The sequence below is a fragment of the Cimex lectularius genome, unplaced genomic scaffold (genome assembly GCF_000648675.2).
Source record: "Cimex lectularius strain Harlan isolate CLEC.00 unplaced genomic scaffold, Clec_2.1 scaffold481, whole genome shotgun sequence".
NCBI lineage: Eukaryota > Metazoa > Arthropoda > Insecta > Hemiptera > Cimicidae > Cimex > Cimex lectularius.
This window is the reverse complement of record NW_019394179.1, coordinates 50,605-73,874: the sequence shown is the minus strand read 5'-3', so window position 1 is coordinate 73,874 and position 23,270 is coordinate 50,605. Positions and strand designations below refer to the sequence as shown.

Below are 23,270 nucleotides of genomic sequence, written 5' to 3'. Positions count from 1 at the left end.
CATTTTCTTTATCGTTCCAACGTTTCGATCTTTATTGAGATCATCTTCAAGCCCTGGGATTTACAAACATTGTTTACATTTAACAAATACATTTAGGATGTGGAAAAGTGAATTTATACAATGCAAACTATATTTTTTATATTCAACAAAGTATTTCTACTCACTCAAAGTGTTTGTCTTCTGTGTAATTGTGCCATTCTTTCGTGTCGTGTTGAGAGTGCCAGTGAGATTTTGCTGTTTTATGTTTATATACATTGGATTTTGAAGGGGTGGGGAAAGAAGTCTGTATATAAAAAAGACATTTTTGTATAAGGCATCGGCTTCTTTGAGGTGAAAAGAGCCGACGAAGGGAAACAATGTGTTGGTAATGGTTCGGCCAGATTATCCTTTCAGGATTATGTAGAAAGGGATAAATAGGAAAAGGAAAGCTAAATTGTTGGACAATTAGACTATGAAAAATATTTGATGTGTGGAATGTAATGTAATGATATATGTATGTTATCTATATTGTATTTCATTAATGATATTGGCATAGCTGCGACTGAGTTTACATGTATCTGTTCTGTAATTGATACTGTGTTTATCTCGGTTGATATAAACCATATCTAAGAAATTATGTTTGTTTGTTTTGTTCTGTATGTAATATTTTTGGATTTTTGAAGTCGAAACATTTCTAAGAAATTACGTTTATGTTTGTTTTGTTCTGTATGTAATATTTTTGGATTTTTGAAGTCAAAATTGTGTTGGTGTTCAAAATGGTGGATAGCGAGTGCTGTAGGATTTTGCTTTGGTTTTTTGAAATCGTAGATATGTTGCTTTACTCTCTGGGATGTAAGACCGATCTAAGTTGCCGGACTGTTTAAACAGTTGATTTTGTAGATTTCGTCAGATTTGTCAAATTTTTTTGGAAAAAAGTGTTTGGATTGTTTTATAATTTTTGAAAGCTATTTTGAAGTTATCGGACGAGAGAAATGTGTTTAATTTATGTGATAGGCCTTGAATAAATTCAAATACAAACAAACCAGTATACATTTCTAACCGTCTTCCTTCCTCACCACTTCAAACACTTTGAGTGAGTAGAAATACTTTGATTGAATATAAAAAATATATTTTGCATTGTATAAAATCACTTTTCCACATCCTAAATGTATTTGATAAATGTAAACAATGTTTGTAAATCCCAGGCACTGAAGATGATCTCAATAAAAGATCGAAACGTTAGCACGATAAAGAAAATGTTTTTCTGAAACCTACATCACACCTGACCTCATCTCACGATTTCTGAATAATTAATAAACCTAAAATAAATTAAAAATGCCGTGGCTTTGTAATATGAAAAACCGTTTGTCTTTAAAGCGTAACACCCTTAAGATATTTAAAATCGATTATTTCTATTTTTATTTTACATTGTAATCATTTTATAACATTTTGATGAAACATAATTTTAAATAGAAGTAAGTATTATCGTAAATATTTTTTGATCGGAGATATGGGTGTTTAAGGAATGCTCGGATTAATGATTTGACAAAATTAGTCTAAAATGTACATATATTATTATACAATATATGTATATAATATAGATAGGCATAATATATATGTCTATATTATTACATTATATATATATTATTATATAATACACATTCCAATAGAATTTTTAATTACAAGCCAGGAAAGCCTTTTTAGATTCTGGAATTTAGATAATCACAAATACACTGACAGGCAAAAATTTCCACACAATTGATTTTTTTAAATTTTCTCCATAAAAGAAAATACTGCCTTTAATTTGTCTCATTTTTTTACCAATAAATGTTTGTTTATGCTATGTTTTAAATTGGGAATATCAATTAGAGGTTAATTAATTTAATCCTTATTCCAAAACAAGGAGAATGAATTTTTTGAAGTTTAATTTTTATGAAATTTAAAATGATGAAAATAGATTATCGACCTGCTGGATACAAGAAGTTCTTTTCAGAGGATCTTCGGAAGAGGTCAAAACAGAGAACACTTCCCTACGGTTTTCGCCGAGCTTTCGACAGTTTTATACTGTCATCTTCAGGGCCTGTTTTATTATCATATAAACAAACAATTATAACATGAAAAAACATTGTAATTAAAAAACAATTGTAATTCTTTATTGAGATCATCTTCAGGGCCTGGGATTTACTTTGATTGAATATAAAAAATTTTTTTTTTTATCGTGCCCACGTTTCGATCTTTATTGAGGTCATCTTCAGGGCCTGGGATTTACTTTGATTGAATACAAAAAATATTTTGTTTTTATCGTGCCAAAGTTTCGATCTTTATTGAGATCATCTTCAGGGCCTGGGTTTTACTTTGATTGAATATAAAAAATATTTTCTTTATCGTGCCCACGTTTCGATCTTTATTGAGATCATCTTCAGGGCCTGGGTTTTACTTTGATTGAATATAAAAAATATTTTCTTTATCGTGCCCACGTTTCGATCTTTATTGAGATCATCTTCAGGGCCTGGGATTTACTTTGATTGAATATAAAACAAAAATATGTTTTTGCATTGTATAAATTCACTTTTTTCCACATCCTACATGTTTTTGTAAAATTTAAACCATGTTTATAAATCCCAGGCCCTGAAGGTGTTCTCAATAAAGATCGAAACGTTGGCACAATAAAGAAAATGTTTTTCTGAAACCTACATCACACCAGAGCGCATCTCACGATTTCTGAATAATCATCGACTAACGGTCACTAATCACCACACATTTACATTACAGTGTTATTTCGTAGTAGTATCTGGCCTACTAGGATATATCAGATATGCGTAATAATAAACAAGTGAATAAAACGCTTAAAAAAAAAAAACTTTTACAGGTTTCACCGGCTATATTCAAAAATAACATATCTCAACTAAATTTAGTTAAGCAGTTACGCAGATAATGGTACATAAATAAGGCTAACTTTCCCTAGATAAGGTCTAGGAAGTGATGCTGTTTAAAACATAATTGTATATTAAAAATCAAATTATGCCATCATCATTGTCAACATGGCGAACTTTCCTTGGAGGCGGTAACCGCATTGTGAGTTTCATCTAGTATTCATAAGTAATTTTCAAGTCTTGTCATCGTCCTCGAGTGGCCACTTGAACAAGATTAAACGCGTCTGTTAATGTGATCAAACGCTTCTTTTTAACCCACTTATCAGAATTGATTAAATTACACGCGGCCAGGGTATTTATTATGTTTTAATTTATTTACTCCAGTCCGACTATTTTCTCTTGCATAATGAAATTCGCGCGAGGAAAGAAACGCCGTTTATCTAATCTTAATTACGCAATCCCCGGCATGATAAAATAACGAAAGTAATGTTTTGGTAGGATGCCAGTGAAGGAAAACTATGTCTGGATTATTCAACAGGTACTTTCCCTTCTCTACTTCTAAACAGTCGTGTGTAAGACGGTTCTTTCTCAGTTTGTTCTCCTTACTGTCATATTTCCAACTTCGTAGTTTAGTGTCTTATTCCTCCTTTACGATTACCATTTACAATTTTTCGACACAATTTGACATTTAATTTACTAAAAACGTTTTGAATTAAGCTTCTAAAGAAAATAAAACGACTGATATTCCTCCTACAAGTTGACGACTTTGTTTGCATAAAACACAATAGAATTAACCAGTTCAATTTGATCTGTCATGAAACTTTAAAATCACTCCAAAATAGAAAAATAAATACAAAATTATAAATCCATATAAAATTAGCAAACATAATTAACCGTAATAATCCTTCATTAATTATACTTTTGTATCTAAGGTCTTGGGTCTTAGTTAAGATGAAAAAGCTAGCGTCACGAACGGGATTCGAACCCACGATAGCTCAACTGGTTAGACCAGCGGCGTATCGAGCTGAAGGTCGTGAGTTCGAAACCAGCTCGTGATACATCTCAACCAAGACCTTAGTTAAAAAATATAATTAATAGAAAAAATTACAAAGATTGTACGTATCAATTCCTTTTTGATTTTGTTAATTCACTTTTTAAAAATTCGAGAGGATAGCAGCAAAATATTTATGGCTTCATGAAAATACACACTTCAATGAACAAGATAAAATCACTAGAAGTTTCTTTGTTTTATGAACATAGAAATCTAGTATGAACTGTATAATTTTTGGTTATTATGTTGCTTTTAAAGTCTATGTTTCAGGATGAGGTTTGACTCGTAATAAGGAGGGTTAACAATTTTAATTAGGACTTTTCATTGGAATCTACAAGTAAATCTTACAGATATTTTGTCATCTATGTACGATAAATTTATTAAAATTTAGCTTTTAGATTTTAAGCTGTCCTTTATTCATCAATCTATTATCCTCCTATCAGGTTGGTCCTGTCCTAAAAAAACGTATTTTTACGCACACAAACTCTCTCTCCGTTTATATGCAGGAAATCGTTATAAATGGTAGCGTTATATTGAAGTTTTACTGTATACGGAATAACTCCAACCAGTGGATAAGAGGGGAAATTACCAGCTTGAACAGAAGAAAATAATAAAAACGCAATAGAAAGAGAGCTTCTCTCTCTCTCTCCCTCTCTCTCTCCCTCCCTCTCTCTCTCCCTCTCTCTCCCTCACTCTCTCTATTTCTCTCTCACTCTCTCTCTTTCTCTCTCTATTTCTCTCTCACTCTCTCTTTCTCTCTCTATTTCTCTCATTTCTCTCTCTCTCTCTCTATTTCTCTCTCTCTCTCTCTCTCTCACTCACTCACTCACTCACTCACTCACTCTCTCTCTCTCTGTATCTATCTACCGCTCTATGTCTCTATCGTTCTATCTATTTATTCCTATCTATATTTCTAACTACCAACACATCTTTCTATCAAACTATTTGCATCTATCACTCTTTCTTACTCCCCCCTTTCTGCATTATTCAACCATGGTAATGTGCTCCTTCTTATTCTATTTTTCCCAGTGCATCTCGCAATGTTATTTCTCTTTTATATGAAATGTTCAATGAGGAAGGAAAAAAAGAGATAGAGCGAAAGGGAGAGAAAGAGACTGCTCATAATGCTTCTCTTTCTAAAATTTTCCATAATTTCAATTATAATCTCTTTCATCGTTAATGCTTTGTTGTTCACTTTAGGGTTTTGGTCATATTTTATTCAAATAAATACCTTACATATGTTACATGAGGGCTAATTGTGTTTATAAAAATCGTTATCATTTGACTCTATACTAATTTTTCTTATTCTTCAACTAGATATCATTCTAGCTTTTTTTGTATATATTTGTTATTTTTCTTATTTATTTGGTCTGTTTTGCAAAACAAATCTCTTCTTCACACATGCTCTCCCCTCTCTTTCTCCCCTCTCCCCTCTCTCTCACTTCTCTCTCTCTCTCTCTCTCTCTCTCTCTCTCTCTCTCTCTCTCTCTCTCTCTCTCTTCGGAACTCTCTCTCTTTCAAACTCTCTCTTTCTCTCCCTCTTCCGAACTGTCTCTCTCCCCCCTTCGAACTCGCTCTCTCTCTCTTCCCATCTCCCTCCCTCTTTCTTCCGGACTCTCTCTTTTCTCCGAACTCTCTCTCCCCTCTCACTCTTTCGCTCTCTCTTCGGAACTCTCTCTCTCTTCGGAACTGTCTCTCTCCCCCCTTCAAATTCTTTCTCCATCGCTCTCTCTCTTCCCAACTCCCTCTCTCTTTCTTCCGGATTCTCTCTTTTTTTCCGAACTCTCTCTCTCTCTCTCTCTCTCTCTCTCTCTCTCTCTCTCTCTCTTTCGCTCTCCCCTTCTCAATGTCTCTCTCTCCTCTCTTGTTCTCTTTTTCTTTTATTTTTTGGAATCCGTACCAGTAATGCAATAGTGTTCGTTTCCAGTCGCTTACTTTCCCAGAATAAAAAGTATAGTGAAGTTGTCGAAGATTGAAGTTTAAAAGTTATCCCCGGCTTTAGATACCTTGGAAGTGAAAGCCTATCCCAGGCGTGAGGTTAAACGAAGTCAAGTGCAACAGGCATTTAGGTGGATGTAACAAAACCTAAACAAAGAAAGAAAAGCTGTGTGGCAAAGTTTCTTACATAGGGCTAATGTTGGCGGTTATATTTACAGACCAACTTGCCAACACATATGGGCCAAGTTTCGCAAACTGCGATAAATTTCGGCCGTCAAGGAGCCAGCAGGGCGATCTGCTGATCTGGAAATGATAAGGTTTTTATTGAGCCATAAAACCTGTTATTGGCGATTCGCCTGACGAGGGGGTGGATTGGAGGTTGATTTTTGCAGAATAAGCCACGATCTTCAACCGGTGGATATGTGAGATTTTATCGCCGGCTATCATAATTTTAAAAATATGATTGTAAATAATTTTAACACGTAGGATTATCTTCTATATTGCCTTTATAGTTTTTGAACGTCTTGTATTAAAAAAAAAATGTAAATAAAGTGTGCACAACGCAATCAGCAGACGGATTCTGTGTAGTTTATAGGAATTTGTTTACCGATACTGTGTAAAAGAGAAAATAAAACACTTTATTATCATTAAACTAGTATATAGAAGATATTTATTTCAAACTAAAATATTTTCATTTTTTCATTGCACGAGTATTATAAGAGTCGGTCTTGACCTCTGCGCCCGTCCAGTTTCGCTTGTTTTGATAGACGTTGTAGATCAGGGACCGAGGCTAAACGGAAGAATCCACAGTCGTCTCGGGATCCTTGAGCCAAACCAATGACGGTTTGCTTTGTTTATTTTACTACATTCCGATTTTAACACATGAGTGATTAAAGATTACACTAGATTTGTACGAGAGTTATGAAACCTTAATTCTACACAAGTGCACGGAAAATTTTCCTTTTTTTTCCGGTTTCCTTTTTTCCAAATTGTTTTTAGTGTGTGCTTGTTAACAGACGTCCAATTAGGTGAGTTTTTCTTAATTAACAAACTTTTGCATCTATTAAATAAATTTCTTTTTTTCATATTTAATTGATTTATTTTGTAATTTTCTACTTTGGTGTATGTTTGGTCACGTTATCTTAACTCATAAAAGTTATTTACTGACAAAATTTGTTTACGACATGTAAACTGACAAAATAAGTTAACAAAACTAAAAGAAAATACGAAAATAAATAAATGTATAAAATATGTTGCACTTATTTAAGCCTATCATACGTAGGATAAACTAGAAATATAAGCAACATTATAAATCGACTCCAAAATTAAGTAGTTTATTTTTTTAAAATAATTTACCATGAATAAGACACAGCATTGATTAAAATAATATTTTCAATTTTAATAATGATAATATTTTGTACAGAGTAAATAACCTGAATTGAAAAAATTGTTGACGTTCAACTTGTAACTAATAAATAATTCTAGTTACATTTGGTGGAGTGTTTGGAAGAACATCTGGAAGTACGGAGAGACTCGACTAACCAAAATTGGCTTACTTCGATCAAAATATCACTACTGGCTAAATTTAAAATTTTCATATACTTGAATATTACACGGCCAAAATAAATGCTCATTTGGTTAGAAAGATAGCGGAAGCTTTTCAGAAGAAATAGTCAAAATCCCGTAGGCTTTTTGCCAACCGTCTGACCTTTTTGAAGCGATAATAGTCGCACGTTTATAACAATTTGAGATAACAAGTATTCCATAAATTGAAAATATTTTTCATAACGCACGGTCTCGAGAGCTGACATGACGAAAAATAGACGAGGCGATTTAGGAAAAATTGAATTTTCATGCTGATTTTCCGTAAGAAATCTTAAAGACATAAAAAAATTTCACAGTTTACTTCTCTGAATATAATTGTAATTACAACAAACTAATTTTAAAAAAAATTAAAAACCTTATTGCCCTTTTATCCTATATGGAATAGTTGTAATATGCGTAGATTAAAGACAAAGTATTAGTAAAAAGTAAATATATATAAATTGTCCGAAATTTCTAAATTTATAAAATGTCTTGGTATCCGTTCCACTTTCCTCTCCGTATGCTTTATAAAATTGTAATTTAATTTTTTAAAAACCTAACAGTTGCATAGGAGTTGATGAATATAAAAAACGGTCCTGAGGCAACTATTTTTTTTCCTGAAATTTTTATCTATCACAATATTAGTCTAAATAAATATGTTCGGAATTTATCCATTTCTGAGATATAAGCCAAACGTTTGGTAAAAACTCACTAGTTTTCGTGGTCCGCTTGACCAATTCATATCTTTCAATTAATTAAGGTATTTAGTTGAGGTAAAAAAGTCAATGTCACGAGCGGGATTCGAACCCACGATCTTCGGCTAGATACGCCGCGACCATTTGAGCTATCGTGACTTCGATCCACTCGGACTCTAACTTCCCATCTCAACCCCAACTTTTGGTGTTGGTGTTGTTTGGTAAAAACGTTTACAAAGTTGCCAGGAGATCTTTGAATATTTAAATAATTCATTTTGTTGTATACATATTCTAGTAATTAAGCTAATAGTTGCATTTTCTGTTTAGGTAATGCACAAGGCGGAGGATTGATGAGATATGGCACAACGTTATCCCGACAAACCAATGGCTGAGACGGTTTGTTGACCATTGGTGAGTTAAATGTAATCACAAACTGACCCGAGCCTAGATGAAGTTTTGACAAATTCTTTAAAAAAAAAGATCTTTGCTAAAATATAAGTGGATATTGTGCAGGATTTCCAATTTATTTCAAACATTTGGCTGGAATCAGCCGTTTTTCCACTTACATTTCCGCTTTTGTTAATTCAAATTACACGTTCTTTGTCGAGGGAGCAGAGAAAACAAAAACCGCTGACCAGTCGCCCCTTGGCTGAAAATCCGGCTTTCAATATCAGCAATTCTGCTTTCTGTTCAAACCGATTACACTTTTGAGCAAAGCGCCAATTATTGAATTAACTCCGCGTTTTTACACCTCGTTACATCCATCAATAGTTGATACAGTCGGAAGTGTTGAATATGGGTTATTTAGTGGATCGATCGGCCAACAAGGTTTTTTAATAGGAATTTCAATCTATTTTCCCCCTTTTTCATTAGACACAATGGATCCTCCATCAGAAATTTGTCATACATTTGAGGATCGCAGCGACCGAATACAGAAGGTGGATAATTCGTATTTGCCACCCTAGCGGTCCTGAGTTCAAGTCCCAGCGTAGCCAATGGGATTTTAATAAAAATAATATAAAACAAGTACTTTAGGCGAATCTGACTCCTCATCTTCCAACGTGTGGTTGGACGTTAAGCCCTCCAGTCTGGCAGAAATTTTTTTGAACCTGCACTGGTTTCAACGTCACTCAAACGGATTTCGGCTTTGCGTCATTTAGTGAGCTTCGAGCTGACGACAAATAACCAAATACGATTAATATATGCAAATATTATTAAAATATGAATTTGTGATTCTGATGATAAGTTAAATTGCAAGTTGATAACCCGAAAAACAATTTAGGTACTAGAATATATAAATAATACGGTATTTATATGGTATACATAGAAAAAAGCATAAAAGAAAAAAATAAGGCGTGTGTGTGTGAGAGAGAGAGAGAGAGAGAGAAAGAGAGAGAGAGAGAGAAAGAGAGAGAGAGAGAGAAAGAAAGCGTGAGAAAGAGCGAGAGGGAGAGAGAGAGAGGGAGAGTGATAAAGGGGGAGACAAAGAGAAAGAGAGCGAGAAAAAGAGAAAGAGAAGCGAAGGGGAGCGGGAGAGTGATAAAGGGAGAGAGACAGAGAGAAAGGGAGAGAGAGGGGGACACTGATAACTCTAGGAGGGGAATAAGGAGGCTGATAGGTATCCTAACGGGCCATTGCCCCTTGAGAAGACACCTCTTCATAATGGGTACTCTACCAGACCCCTTCTGCCGCTTCTGCGAAACAAAAGAAGAAACGGCCCGACACTACCTCGCAGAATGCGATAGGTATGCTAGGGAAAGATTTAATACTTTCGAAGGAGAGGATATAACCAAAACACTCCCCAGGATAAAATGGTCCACAATCCTGGGGTTTGTGAATAGGTCCAATAGGTTTATGCAGGACTCGTGAGCCGACCAGGTCCCGGACCTTTTAGGGATGGGGTACGGGCCTACTCAGGCTTTTAACCCCTCGGGTCCTGGTCGCCCGCCCTGTGTAATATATATATATATATAAGGGGGACACTGACAAAGGGAGAGACTGAGAGAAAGAGAGAGAGTGAAAGGGAGAGAGAGAAAGAAAAGCGAAGGAGAGAGGAAGAATGATAAAGAGAGACAGGAGGGAGTGATAAAGGTAGAGACTGAGAGAAAGAGATAGAGTGTGAGAGAGAATGAATAGCATTTTATTTATAACCACAGATTTGGGACTAAATGTCATGTAACCACTTAGACATAGGTAGATAGTGAAAGAGAGAGAGTGAGAGGGGGAGAGAGAGAGAGAGAGAGAGAGAGAGAGAGAGAGAGAGAGAGAGAGAGCTAGAAATCTAGGATAAAGTAAATGTTGTAGCTAAGGATGCGAAAGAGTATGCCTGTTAAAAAATTTTTATGGGGTCAGAGCGTGAGGGTGGGAGAGGGGCGAGAGAGTGATAGGGTGAAGCAGAGATAGTTATTAAACATCCCAATAAATGATATACATTTGTTTGAAAGATCCTTCAACTTAACCAATATACCAAAATGCTTAAGTTCAGTGCCTAACTATTTAAGTAACTATCTTATTAATTATTCAGAAATCGTGAGATGCGGTCTGGAGTGATGTAGGTTTCAGAAAAACATTTTCTTTATCGTGCCAACGTTTCGATCTTTATTGAGATCATCTTCAGGGCTCAAAGTGTTTGTCTTCTGTGTAATTGTGCCATTCTTGCGTGTCCTGTTGAGAGTCAAGTTTCTGAAACCTACATCACACCAGACCGCATCTCACGATTTCTGAATAATTATCGATTAACGGTCATTAATCACCACACATATCTTATTAATCTAAACTTTCAAAAAGGTCCCATTTAATAAAAAATGTCTATTGATTACACTGATAAAACACCATCTCAGCATTGGTCAAATGATTTTTAGAGACTCTAAATTAAAAATCTGTACGGCACAGTGTATAAAACTCAATTATAAACAACGGGAACTCTGTGTGAAGATGATATCATGAGGCTTTTAACAACGAAGCATGGTCGACGCAATAGAAAAATATACTTAAGAATGCACTATGAAGAATGGGCCACATTCATCACTGATATTAACTTTTTCAATTAATTAAGGTTTTGGTTGAGATAAAAAAGTCAGTGTCACAAGCGGGATTCGAACCCACGACCTTCGGCTAGATACGCTGTAACTACCACTTGAGCTATCGTGACCTCGATCCACTCGGACACCAACTTCCCATCTCAACCCCACCTTTTGAATTTTCCCTCCTTTTTGCCATTTTTCAAATGTCGTGTAATCTATTTCATTCTCGGCGACAAATGAAATGGCCACGGAGAGCTTAAGTGAAGTATACTTCATTTTAAACTTATTAAATTCACTAGTTTCGTGGTCCGCTTGACCAATTAATATCTTACAATGAATTAAGGTTTTCAGTCGAGATAAAAAAGTCAATGGCACGAGCGGGATTCGAACCCACGATCTTCGGCTTGATACGCCGCTGCTCTACCACTTGAGCTGTCGTGACCTCGATCCACTCGGACACGAACCTCCCATTAAAATCAAGACTTTCAACATTACATACTATAGCAAGAGATGAAAGGTTTTCGGTTAATTGTTTTTTAATGACTAATGTTTTTATGCAATTTTAGTTTACTTGATGTAATTATTTAGACTCGATGTAAGATGTAATACTTTAAATTAATTATGGTTTTTAATTGAGATAAAAAAGTCAGTGTCATGAGCAGGATTCGAACTCACGATCTTCGGCTAGATACGCCGCTGCTCTACCACTTGAATCGTGACTTCGATCCACTCGGACACTAACTTCCCATCTCAACCCCACTTTTTTAAAATTTTCCCTCCTTTTTGCCATTTTTCAAATGTCGTGTAACCTATCTATTTGATTCTCGGTGACATATGAAATGGCCACGTAGAGCTTTAGTTAAGTATACTTCATTTTACTTATTACATTTCATTAGGTTTTGTGGTCCGCGGGACCAAATAAATTCTTTTTCAATTAATTAAGGCTTTGGTTGAGATAAAGCCAAAGGTCGTGGGTTCGAATCCCCCTTGTGACACTGACTTTTTTATCTCAACCAAAACATTAATTAATTGAAAAATAATTTATTTGGTCACGCGGACCACAAAACCTAATAAACTGATATTAACCGTAATCTTAATATTATTTTTCTAATCCATAATTCTGATATCTTGCCTATTATATCCTACCTCTTTTGTTATGACCGACATTTTATTCCATTTCTTTTTTAATATGTCATTTAGGACAAATAAAGGTTTGTATTTAAAATTTCCCTCTTTTTCACTCTCGCTTATTTCATTTATGATTTAAAAAATTGAAAGCCTTTTAGTATATGATAAAGAGGTTTCTTAAAAGTAGGACTTTGAAAAGTAACAACCCTTAAGTTTAATAAGAGTTTAATAAAATCCAATCCATCCACCACCTGCCGAGTTGGATGAAGAAAATGAATAACGAAGGCCTTAAAGAAAAAATAATAATTACAAAAACCCAGAACTGCGCACTACACTACGGTGCAAGTTAGAGTGATGAAAATCGTAGGGAGGGGCTGTAAAGTTATGAAGTGAATTAAAAGGGGGTAGTGAGGCGGTGTGATTGATCGGCTCGGGAGGGATGAGCGTTGATTGATTACACCACCGCAAAAATTCAGCGGCCGGGTTGGGATTAAGTGAAAATCTTCATTATTTAGCTTGAGGAGCGAATACACAATGAGCGTGTTGATGAGCGTGGCGGCAACATCAATCTCACGGTGTACACGAGAAGAAAACGTGCCACCAGGACCCATTAGTTACACAAGTTCATATTTCAATGTAGTAGAAAGGAGGATTTTTATTTTTCAAAGAGGCATATTTTTTACGATATAGTTATGGGTATAAAGTGATTGTTTATTGTTAAAGGTCATTCGTAGTTTCTATGCATATCAGATACCTTTGAATAAATAAACAGCAAAGGAAACCCGAGTAATCGTAGAAGTTACACCCTTTCAACTATACGAGCTGGAGGGTGTAGATCAAAGCGATGTTGGGTCTCAATTTCCCACCTGTTGCTAATGAGAGCTTCCTATCAGATACAAGGCGGACTATCGCCACGCGGCTATTGCCCTTTCATTATATCTAGCGACGGCGGGGTTTGTTATCAGCTTTTCCTATTAGTGTGTAATTAACGCCATTAAAATCTCTTGGGGGTGGTATTGAGCCCGCCCTTCATGCGATTACCGGCTTCAAAATCGAATATGAAACCATGACCTGTTTACGTGGTAGGATGGTGAAATAATGCCGCACATTAGCTTTTATCAAGTATCGATATTAATGTTTTACGTAAATTTTTTTTTCGAAAGCGTTGACATAATACTGCGTGATTTAACAGTTTATTTTTTCCTTTCTTAAAATTTAGTGCTATTTTGGTACAAATACATAGAAAAAAATCAGACAAAAGTAGCGACACAAAATAAACAGAAAAGTGTAAACAGCATTCGACCATTTTGCGTTTTTGACCGTTTGGATCGTTAAGTAGGTAAGTACATATAAAAGCAATCAACGTTTGTTATTTAAATCAAATTTCATCGGTTAAATAGATGGTTTTCAACATTCGACTGAAGTTCTCTCTCTCATTGTTTATTATGTAGGCCTTGTTTGAAAGTTCAGATTGATAAGCGATCTTTCAAATAATAGTATATCTTTTTTGTTGGGTGGTTTTAACTATGGAAAGCTGCATTGAAAAATTGCCGTTGTTTTCACTCTCTCTCTCTCTATATATACATATCCTTACATACATATTATATATACATATATTATATATATCCTCATATATGTACATATATACATATAAATTTTTTTTGTTAGAAGTGTTTCATATCTGGTCTTGCTCACCTGCACTTGTAAATTTTTTTAATAATTCTCCAATTAAAGAGAAATTAACTTTTTTATTTTTACTTGTTTTTTGTCAAGTTAATCTTATATACTTGATTTTTATTTATGAAAGATGTATGGAAAAAAAGAAATTATTTTGTTAGAACTGAGTAGAACAGCCATTGAAATATACTATTGTATTTCACTTTAGTTATGTCCTGGAGACCAAATTTTCAATGGTGTATGTATAAATAAAACAGAAATCTCTCTCTCTCTCTCTCTCTCTCTCTCTCTCTCTCTCTCTCTCTCTCTCTTTCTCTTTCTCTATCTAGCAACTAAATAGCTGTACTATATTATAACTATACAGCTCTGTAGCGATCCTCGTATAGTAGTTTTAGAATTTTTTTTTTGTGAGAAATGTTTGATATCTGGTATTGCTCACCTGCACTTGTAAATTTTTTAAAATAATTCTCCAATTAAAGAGAAATTAATTTTTTTTATTTGTTTTTGTCAAGTTAATCTTATATACTTGATTTTTATTTATGAATGATGTATGAAAAAGAAATTCTTTTGTTAAAATTGAGTAGAGCAATTGAAATCTACTATTGTATATCACTTTAGATGTGTCCTGCAGACCTAATTTTCAGTGAGGTATGGAAATCTCTCTCTGTCACACCTACATAATCCCTATCTTTCTATCTCTCTCTCTCACTCTCTCTCTCTCTCTCTCTTTCTTACTCACACATACGTACAAACGCGTTTTTATTATTTCCTTCTGAGCAATCAACTTGCTAATTTCCCCTTTTATCCGTTCGGTGTGAAAATTCCTTATAGTACACACACAAAATTAATAAGACTTTTATTTCCTTAGTGTTTTTCCAATCGTCTATATGTGTATGTCTTACCTAACACAATCTCTCTCTCTCTCTCTCTCTCTCTCTCTCTCTCTCTCTCTCTCTCTCTCTCTCTCTCTCTCTCTCTCTCTCTCTCAGAGAGAGATTTTGATATGCAGAGATTTTGCTCGCTGCACTTGTAAATGTTTTGTAAATAATTCTCCAATTAAATAGAAATTAACTTGTTTAATTTTATTTGTTTTTCGTCATGTTAATGCTCTTTCTTTGCCTTTCTCTCTCTCTCTTTCTATTTATCTCTTTTCTCTCTCTGTTGTGGCATAGTGTGGACGGAAATTTTGAAGGTCATGTATACCATAAAGGCTTCTCAATATTTTATATTTTATCTAATATGTAACTAATTTTACACATAATCGTTTATCATGATTTTATAATAAAATTAATTTTATTCTTTGCAGACGGAAATAAATGACGTGTTTACAATTTCGAACCAAGAACCCTTGTTTGTTCTAAAGTAGACATCAGAGTAATAAAAAAATGTGTATCTAAAAATACCGATAAAATATTAGCAAGATATGAATAAACAATAAGATAAATGAAACTACAAATGGTATGTCTTGAGATAAGGAGAGAGAGAAAAAAGAGATATTAGTGCATCTCATTAATAGATACAGTAGAATAAATATAAATGAAGGTCGAATGAGAGAGATACGCTGTTCAACATAGACCACTGGAGGAAAACATGGTATAAATAAAAGTCCTATTTATTTTGTGAATGTACTACAGTGAAACTTCGTCATAAAGGTCTAGTAGGGACTTTCGAAAAAGAGATCAATAACCGCGAAAGCGCTATTACCGGGAAAAAAGAAAATGGCTAAAAATGTAAAATATTTACGTCCAAATGAAGTGCGTAAATAGATAACCAAATTAAAATTAATTTAAATAATTGTATGACTTGTTGTACTTGTTAGACAGCCCGGCCTAAAATGTTCGTCTATTCTTTTTCGTTTTACACTAGTTTTTTCTAGAATTTTTTTTCTCATTGATTTTTTGGAAAATTTCATCTTCTACTTTCGTATTACATAGAAAAATGCATCCAGAACATCTATTATTCGTGTGCTGGGTTATTCTGGATAATTCTGTTTAATATTTGACTTGATTTTCCCTTTCTTCTGGTGCTGTTTTCTGTTCACCGAACAGGGTTTCAAGGGTTAAAACTTCGATTCACAAGTTATTGAATTTTAGAAACATTTTGTAGGGGAGAGAGAAAATGTAGAAATTATTATTGCAAAATAAAGCAGACCATGATACGTGATGTTTCTTTCCTGTTTTTTAATTTAATGTTACACTTAATTTAACTTAATTTTGACATATCATCTGATGCCTACATTAAAAAAGAAAAATATCGCAAGTAAAAAGTGCTTAATCGCATCGTCGGATCGTTACAATTAATAAACTTTCAATGGAATATTCCCTACTAGCACCGGGGTCCAATAAAAAGACCGTTATATGCAGGAAATCGTTATAAAAGGTAGCGTTATATCGAAGTTTTACTGTATACGGAATAACTCCAACCAGTGGATAAGAGGGGAAATTACCAGCTTGAACAGAAGAAAATAATAAAAACGCAATAAAAAGAAAGCTTTTTCTCTCTCTCTCTCTCTCTCTCTCTCTCTCTCTCTCTCTCTCTCTCTNGACCGTGAGAGAGACAGACAGACAGACCGACGGGGAGAAAGAGAGAGAGTGTGAGAGAGGAGAGAGAGAGAGAGCGAGAGAGAGATGCAGACAGACAGATAGCTAAGAGCTAAATTTTAATAAATTAATCCTTCATAGATGACAAAATATAAGATTTACATATAGGTTCCAATCAAAAGTGCTAAGAAAAATTGTTAACCCTCCTTATTATAGAAACGATGAATTTTGGAGTGAGTGCGGTGTTCAATCCTTTTTAAAAAAAAGATAGTTCCTACTCACAGTAAGTTGTCTTCCAACGATACGGATTTCGAGCCCTTAGTTCATCATCAGGTTGAAGGATTTCTACAACCACGTCTATCGACATGAATTGCAAAGGTGTTGAGTTTTGACTTACCGTCGAGAGACGTGGTTGTAGAAATCCTTCAACTTCATGATGAGCTAAGGGCTCGAAAAACGGATCGTTGGAAAACAACTTACTGTGAGTAGGAACTTTTCTAAAAAGGACTCCTTATTATAAGTCAAACCTCACCCTATACCGAACCTTTGTTCCCTTTGTTCCAGAAGTAACAAAAACCCATTTCGAAAATTTCCAACAATTCCTTCCCACACATTCCAATGCCTTGGTCCATCAGCTCAGTTGCACTACCATCACAGATAACCCTCCCAGTCGGCTGCAACGCCGATGGCCACGTGATGTCCTACGTTGCGACGAAGGAAATTGAAAAAGGAATCATTATATATTTTTTCTAAAGGAGGTTCACATTTTCGTGTCAATTTTGTTTTTGCATCATTTTTACCGTTGTAAAAATCCTGCATCATTTTTACCGTTTACAGATGTAAAAATCAATAAAAAATGGATTTAATTTGCAACAGGCTATTCTTAATACAAAATTAATGTAATTTTTATTTTGATTATTTTAAAACGAGGATATTGACCAATAATCGTGTAAGTACTAATTAAAAACCAAAAAATTATTGTCCTGTCTATATTTTTATTTTAACGACACGTTCACTGGAATGCAATTTGTTTTCATTCCGCCTTGACTTTCCCCTCGTTTCTTTTCAATCTCGCTTGGATAAACGATGTGTAATGATTATTAATGATCAAAGGTGATTGATTTGTTTTATTCAATGAGAATCTTTTTTTTAATCGATGAACCTCCATCTGATTGGCCGATATAAGTTCTATAAAGAACCAATAGTAAGTGAAACAAGTAATAATTAATAACTGTAATCTTACAAACATTATGTCACGAGTAATGAGCGGATTTGAGAGGGTTTAGAATTTTTGTTGGAGCAAACAAGAAAGGCCAATTAAAAATTTACCCTCCAGGCTCGCCACTGGAAAGAAATTAATTACAAAGAGGATAAAGTCTAAAGTAAATTATCCTGTGACAATATATGCCTCGGTATGGGAGCAAAAAACTTAAATAATCTCGCTATCGTTAGAGTCAGCGGGTTGTTAATTCTCGTTAGCAAAACGGTAACTTGGTATACAGAGCGTTTAGCACACGGTCGATGAGTCTGCGACTTTAGTGGACGAAAGCACTTGGAAATTATTAACAGACTTTCAAAACGTCCGGCTGTTTTATAAAGTAAACCAAGGTGGGTGGGATGTCCCAAGAAGTCCCGATTAAATCGCAAGTCTATTTTTGTTTCCATTTTAAAGCGAAAAAAAATTTAATTGCTAACGTTTTTTTAATAATTTAGTCGGACATGGAGGCGACTTTTAGAAAGAAACTTGTTAAGCCCGGCTTGGAGCTGTATAGAAATTGACTGGGTAATTTGAGGACGTACATTTCCGGCTTGAAGGGGACGCCTTTTATTCATTATAAACTTCCACCAAAATCAGTCAACTCAATTTAAATAACTTTTCCTCATAATGGAAAACAAAGAGCTCGGTTTGAGAGATGTATTCATACAGAATATCCTTAATCTCTTACAAAATCTACTTATTACCGGAATCGTACCCATCGATAGGTCAGACTTTTTAACCTGGCTAATTTTCTGTTTAATGAAACCAGCTCATTATGGATTAGATAAGGGTTAAAAATCGTCAGTTTTGTCACTACTGGGTACTTAAAAATTTGCCATTCTTCCTAAATAATAACTATTCGGAAATCGTGAGATCCGGTCTGGTGTGATGTAGGTTTCAGATAAACATTTTCTTTATCGTGCCAACGTTTCGATCTTCAGAGATCATCTTCAGGGCCTGGGATTTACAAACATTGTTTAAATTTAACATGTGGATGTGGGAAAAAGTGCATTTATACAATGCAAAAAAAACATTTTTTATATTCAATCAAAGTATTTCTACTCACTGAAAGTCTTTAGAAATACTTTGATTGAATATAAAAAATATTTTTTACATTGTACAAATACACTTTTTTCCACATCCTATATGTATTTGTTAAATTTAAACAACGTTTGTAAATCCCAGGCCCTGAAGAAGATCTCAATAAAGATCGAAACGTTGGCACAATAAAGAAAACGTTTTTCTGAAATTATTCAGAAATCGTGAGATGCGGTCTGGTGTGATGTAGGTTCAGAAAAACATTTTCTTTGTCGTGCCAACGTTTCGATCTTTATCGAGATCATCTTCAGGGCCTGGGATTTACAAACATTGTTTAAATTTGACAAGTGGATGTGGAAAAAAGTTAATTTATACAATGCAAAAAAACATTTTTTATATTCAATCAAAATATTTCTACACACTGAAAGTGTTTAGAAATACTTTGATTGAATATAAAAAATATTTTTTACATTGTACAAATACACTTTTTTCCACATCCTATATGTATTTGTTAAATTTAAACAATGTTTGTAAATCCCAGGCCCTGAAGATGATCTCAATAAAGATCGAAACGTTAGCACGATAAAGAAAATGTTTTTCTGAAACCTACATCACACCAGACCTCATCTCACGATTTCTGAATAATTAATAAACCTAAAATAAATTAAAAATACCGTGGCTTTGTAATATGAAAAACCGTTTGTCTTTAAAGCGTAACACCCTTAAGATATTTAAAATCGATTATTTCTATTTTTATTTTACATTGTAATCATTTTATAACATTTTCATGAAACATAATTTTAAATAGAAGTAAGTATTATCGTAAATACTTCTTGATCGGATATATGGTTGTTTACGGAATGCTCGGATAAGACCCATTAATGATTTGACAAAATTAGTCTAAAATGTACATATATTATTATACAATATATGTATATACTATACATAGGCATAATATATATGTCTATATTATTACATTATATATATTATTATATAATACACATTCCAATAGAATTTTTAATTACAAGCCAGGAAAGCATTTTCAGATTCAGGAATTTAGATACTCACAAATATACTGACAGGCAAAAAATTCCACACAATTGATTTTTTTAAATTTTCTCCATAAAAGCAAATTCTGCCTTTAATTTGTCTCATTTTTTTACCAATAAATGTTTGTTTATGCTATGTTTTAAATTGGGAATATCAATTAGAGGTTAATTAATTTAATCCTTAATCCAAATGAATGAGCCCTTAAGCGGAAATTAAAAAAATTGTTATAAACTATTCACTAGTTTTCGTGATCCGCTTGACCAATTAATATCATTCAATTAATTAAATGTAGAAATGTGTAGAGATTAGTGACCGTTAATCGATAGTTATTCAGATATCGTGAGATGCGGTCGGGTGTGATGTAGATTTCAGAAAAACATTTTCTTTAATGTGCCAACGTTTCGATCTTTATTGAGATCATCTTCAGGGCTCAAAGTGTTTGTCTTCTGTGTAATTGTGCCATTCTTGCGTGTCGTGTAGAAAGTGCTCTGATGATGATCTCAATAAAGATCGAAACGTTAGCACGATAAAGAAAATGTTTTTCTGGAACCTACCCTATATCGTAATTGCTAACGTTTTTTTAATAATTTAGTCGGACATGGAGGCGACTTTTAGAAAGAAACTTGTTAAGCCCGGCTTGGAGCTGTATAGAAATTGACTGGGTAATTTGAGGACGTACATTTCCGGCTTGAAGGGGACGCCTTTTATTCATTATAAACTTCCACCAAAATCAGTCAACTCAATTTAAATAACTTTTCCTCATAATGGAAAACAAAGAGCTCGGTTTGAGAGATGTATTCATACAGAATATCCTTAATCTCTTACAAAATCTACTTATTACCGGAATCGTACCCATCGATAGGTCAGACTTTTTAACCTGGCTAATTTTCTGTTTAATGAAACCAGCTCATTATGGATTAGATAAGGGTTAAAAATCGTCAGTTTTGTCACTACTGGGTACTTAAAAATTTGCCATTCTTCCTAAATAATAACTATTCGGAAATCGTGAGATCCGGTCTGGTGTGATGTAGGTTCCAGAAAAACATTTTCTTTATCGTGCCAACGTTTCGATCTTTATTGAGATCATCTTCGGAGCCTGGGATTTACAAACATAGTTTACATATAACAATTACATTTTGGATGTGGAAAAGTGAAATTATACGATGGAAAATATATTTTTTATATATTCAATCAAAGTATTTCTACTAACTCAAAATGTTTGTTTTCTGCGTATGTGTGCCATTCTTGCGTGTCGTGTCGAGAGTGCCAGTGAGATTTTGCTATTTTGTGTTTATATACGTTGGATTTTGAAGGGGTGGGGAAGGATGTCGGTATAGAAAGACATTTTTGTATAAGGCACGCAAGAATGGCACAATTACACAGAAGACAAACACTTTGAGTGAGTAGAAATACTTTTATTGAATATATAAAAAATATATTTTGCATTTTATAAATTCACTTTTCCACATCCAAAATGTAATTGTTAAATGTAAACAATGTTTGTAAATCCCTGGCCCTGAAGATGATCTCAATAAAGATCGAAACGTTGGCACGATAAAGAAAATGTTTTTCTGAAACCTACATCATACCAGACCGCACCTCACGATTTCTAAATAAATATTATATACGAATAATCACAAGTATTTGACACAATCTGCCTCAACTAGTGGAATTTGATTGAGATAAACGGGATGCAGTATTTTGCTTTTGGCGGTAAAGCACATATACTGAGGTTTGTTTTCATTTATTTTTATTTTTTTTATGGAAAGATAGTTCTAAGAAAAAGAAGTGTTCTTGGATCGAACTGATGGACACAATCGAGGTTTGCAGGCTTTTTCAGAATGCTGATGTAGGTCTGCTTTGTATTTGGTGAAAAATAAAGGACCTAAGATGCTCTTTGTGGATCACCACAGAATTAGAATGGGCCGGTGGGATAACGTTAGACTCACTAAACTGCCATCAGTTGAACGTAGTAAAACTCCAAAAAGCAGACAAGTTGAATGTTCAATATTGTCCATTAAAACGTCAAAACTGTACGCCAGTTGATTGTTTTTACTTAGCCATTCAGCCATCAAAACTGACAAACCTGTTACCTTGATTAATGTTGAATTTGGTTGAATTGATCGTTATGAGACGTTATTTTGCATATTCAACCTATTTTCGGTTTTGTTAGGTTTGATGATTAAATGGATAATTCTCAACATCATTACCATGCTCATCTGAGATCATGCACTTCTGTAAAAAATGTTTACGTTCTCACAATAATTTTTAATTTTGATCGCTCGATAGGGAAAAAACGGCTGAATGTTGGACATTTTCAATTTAACCATCAAACCTGCAAATTGGAGGAATGTCAAAATGATCCATTTAACAACACATACTCAAAAGTACCCATTGGTTTCATATTTAATGAAAAACTGAAATGGCAGTCACAGAACGCGTCGAGATCCATTGCAGGAAAACCGTTTGCTTGGTGAGATATAATAGACGCTTTACGTGAGGAGCAGATGGAGAGACCATACTGAAAGTATTTGATGAGCTTTTATGAACGAGACTTTCTTATGGTCGTATGGCCTTGCTGCTCGTCCATTGGAACCGAACTACGAAGGCCGTTCAACAGCCGAACGCCGTCGTCCACTGTAGCCGATTTTCGTCAGTTCACGACACAGCCCAAATGGATGTAGAAGATTTGTTGCTGCTCAAAAATTCTTAGTTTACAAATGGAATGAAAGAAATAAACAAAAATATTGGAAGTTCCATTTCTAAAGCTATCCTTGACAACAGCTTACGCTGGACATCTCTCCGATGATAGAGTGGATCACGCATGTCCCAAGAGCCCAATTCATCGAAATGAAAACGAAATGAAAAGGTAAGCAAAAAGTAAAGAACGGCGTTAAACAATGGTGAGCGTTTGATGTCACGTGGTTGACAGTTGAAGTCGAAGTAACCATTCGGCCGAATAGGACTGGAAAATCCAACTTTATTTGGATCGGAAAGTGCTTCGGCCGTACACGGCCCAACACGACCGAACGAATTGGTTCTAATGGACGTGTGCTCATTCGTTTCTTCGCTTTTGGATCATCCGGCCCTATTCGGCCGTACAACGGCCTAGGTTCTATTATTTCCCAGGGCCTCGGGGGTTCAGGGGTGTTCTCAGAACTGTCCCTTGGTCAGCCTTTGATGCCATCCGAACGTTCGACATAGCTTACCCTCAGCTATTCGATTGGGTTCCAGCTAAGAGGGGCTCAGAAGAAATTCCTCTAGCTGACATAGTCATAGTATGCACATACAAAAACCGAATTCCAACCTCTTCGGTGAATTTCTCGGGTTTCCCCATGTCTTTATGGACGGGTTTAAGAACGGAGGAGGCCGGCGACGTGTACAGTCGTGTCCACTTCATGGTCCGTACCCTCGCATTACTGGGTGTACACGCCTT

General features: G+C 34.7%; 1 protein-coding gene across 4 annotated transcripts in view; it reads left to right on the top strand.

Annotated features, from left to right (window-relative positions):
* LOC106669386 (acetylcholinesterase-like) overlaps positions 1 to 23,270 on the top strand; it is an 81,371-nt gene that overhangs the window by 21,970 nt on the left and 36,131 nt on the right. Inside the window, exons 1-2 of one of the 4 annotated variants that reach the window (XM_014398844.2) lie at positions 3,318 to 3,390; positions 8,448 to 8,531. The gene's annotated coding sequence lies outside the window, so the exon portion shown is untranslated. Of the gene's footprint in view, positions 1 to 3,317; positions 3,391 to 6,700; positions 6,870 to 8,447; positions 8,532 to 23,270 lie in introns of those variants that run through there. The other 3 variants (XM_024230006.1, XM_024230005.1, XM_014398846.2) reach the window with 3 other exon arrangements.